Genomic DNA, 3,227 nt, shown 5'->3' with positions numbered 1-3,227 from the left:
AATATGCAAGATTGTTTAATCATTAACAAAGATTAGCTCTTATGACAGTTATAATGACCCTTTTTGTTAGGGCAGGTAAACGTCAGAAAAACAGAAGGAATAATGCGGTTATCGGTGTTAGATTTCAGAAAAAGCCAGAGATTTTTCATTTAACCCGAGCTTCCATACCACCAGGAAGTGCATTGATCGAAACTTATTATTGAATGCAATGAAATAATTTTTTAAAATTTTATTAAAATAGTACTAATAGAATTAAATGTATGCATCGCTTTATAAAGCAACACGTTAAAGGGAAACTGCTTTTGTCCTGCTGGTTTGCCCCAGGACAATTGAAAATAAAAGTCGAAAATCATAATAAGAAGCATCTTTCTTGTCAGTTTATTATTTAAAAAACAAACTATTTTCTCAAATTTGAAAAATTTCAAAAATGATTAAAAGCAGATGTGATTGTAATCAGAAATTGGATTCACATTGGAAACACTCACGGTAGGCATGTTCTTTAGGAAAAAATAAATGTAATCGGAAAGACTACATTTTTTACCATCACTTTCAGTTTTTACTTAAAATTGATCTGAAAACAATGAATAATTTTTGGAAACATTCAGATAAACCTAGCTAACTCTTTACTATTTTGCTTTTAAACAAACTTAAACATTAATCGATTTCATTAGAGTCTTTTTACACATGATATTTACGTGGCAAGATAATTTTCTCATAGCATTATCTAGAAGTAAAAATCAAACCTTTGCGAGGGCTCACAAAGGATTTCATCTATACTTTTAATTAATTTACCCTGCTGTAAACTGGATTGTCAACGACAAGGGGCAGCTGACAATAATCACAAAAGACAAACAGTTCGTTTGAAGCCAACGAACTTTCATTCAACCAAAATTACGTTGAAATCGTTGAAATTGCGTTGTTCTCTTCAATTGGCGTATGTACCCTGCTAATAAAATTACACGTGGTTGCATTGTACACGAGGGAAACTGCTCGTGTTAGGTCTCTCTCTCTTTCTCTCTCTCTATGATTTCATCTTTTTTTTTCTTTTTTTACTATAATTGTCCTTATTGGAAAATATGGGTAGATTTCTGTATCTACTATGCCTGGTATTTTAATTATTTTGATCGTTTTTGTGAAATTCTTTCCGTTCCACACTCATTGGTGTTCCGAAAACCCGGAAGAAAATATTTAAAGAGGATACACCTTATATCACTTTTCACCGAATTTATTTACTTTTGGTCTACTATCTCCATCACTCATATTATTTTGAGTTGCCTTATTTTCCATCATATTTAATTTTCACATTTTATTTATATTTAACCATGTTCTTCTTTAAAAATCCTTCATCATTATAATTCTTTTCCAACTTCTATCAATTTCAACTCTGTTTAATAATTTTGTATCCCTATTTACTTTCTGGCCCATTTTACTACCTTATCTTATATTTAACAAATATTTATATCCTCTTATATCTCTTGTGATAATAGTTTAATTTCATTTTTCTTTGGAAATTGAGTTTTTTCCAGAAAATTTGTAGAGTTATGGAAAATAATCGAAACTTATTTTTTTTTATATCGGCAAATGTTCCTGTTTAAAAATAAAAACTACTCGTAAAATTGCCAAACTCAAGATGACGGATCAAAAATGGCGCCGACCTTCACGCCATAGGAAGTTTCCTTCACTCAAACTAAAATTAGTCCAGTTATTTGGATATTAAAATGCCCCTATAAAGCAGTGGCTTAACTTCTTTACTGCAAACTCCCGCATTGCGGGAGGCCTCCTTCTGTCAGGGGGCCCCTTACGGCCAGTGGCGAAATTATATTTAAATTTAAATTTTATACATTCTCATGCATTTCTAAATAATTATTTATTTGAATTATAAAAATTTCAAAGAATATATTGAATAATTTTTTAATTATTTAAGCAAATCTAATTTATTTAAAGAATTGTTCTTTACAAAATATTTTAAAACCCCATTTTATAAATGAAACTTAACATTCTATTATTATGACGAGTAGTACATTTTGCTAAAAGCTGTATGCCAGTGTTTATACAATTAATTTTTTTTCCTTCCACATTTCTTTTAAATTGAGCATGGATTGCTTACGAATAAAAATTGTTTAAATAGTGACACGAAGTTTTTAACAACATTTACTACTTCAAATCATTCAATATTATGCTTAATTCAGAATTTTCAACCCAATAGTTTTGAATAGATTTCAGTCTAATTCAAAGGATTGGAACAATTTTCAATTTTAAGAGAATACTTAAAACGAATTTAAAACATCACATAAGATTTCCGAAATGACAAGAAACAAATTTCAAAGATTTGAATACAATTTTAGGAGTAATTTAAGTTAGTGTAAAAGATATTCCTGAAATTTTTAATTTTAAAACTGGTAAAAGCATCTTAATACTTTTAAAGATTTCAGAAAAATTATTCAAAATTAAAACTTTTTCAAAGTTTTGAAAGGTCTTAAAAATATTCTAAACTGATTTAAATTTTTTCTAAAATTGTGTAATCTCTTCTCAAATAAACAAATTTTACTTAAAATTGTGCAGATTCTTTTTTTACATATCCGAAATATTGCGAAATCTACTCGGCTCACGAAAAAACGTAACCTAATGAATTAATGCAGCTAAAATGCACAATGATTTCCAAAATACTAAACGAAGAAACAGGGGCGCACAAATCATGCATGAAAAGTAGCGGTTGCTATCCCAACTGGGGGGGGGGGCAGTACCCTAGAGGTTGGATGGGTGGGTTGTGGGTTTGAGTGAGATAGACTGGAAAATGTAGATTTTACTGAAAATAATACTAAAAAATTTATACTTTTTAGTAAAAATGAAGAAAAAGCGGTTTTCTTTTAAGAAAAGAGCCCGTCACTACCCCGGTGGCGGAGGGAGTGTGCGCGCCTGCGAAGTAAATATTTCATAAAAATTACTTCACGCAGAAAATATAGATTTAAGTCGTCCACTCAACATCTCAAACACTGGAAGGAAACATTCCAAAAAGTACAGACTTGATTATGAAAAGTGTGAGGGAGAAGCTACACAAAAATATCTCAAAAATGGGGTATTGAACCAGTCTTTGTAGAAAAACGGAAACCAAATCGTAGGAAGTATTTCAATACGAGGGTGGATTGATAAGTTTCCGGCCTGACCAAGAGATGGCGCCACTAGGCCTACCTTGAGGTGGCGTTCTATAGTACCATCCTTAGATAGCT

Source organism: Belonocnema kinseyi, chromosome 5, assembly GCF_010883055.1.
Source record: "Belonocnema kinseyi isolate 2016_QV_RU_SX_M_011 chromosome 5, B_treatae_v1, whole genome shotgun sequence".
Lineage (NCBI taxonomy): Eukaryota > Metazoa > Arthropoda > Insecta > Hymenoptera > Cynipidae > Belonocnema > Belonocnema kinseyi.
This window is presented reverse-complemented; position numbering follows the sequence as displayed.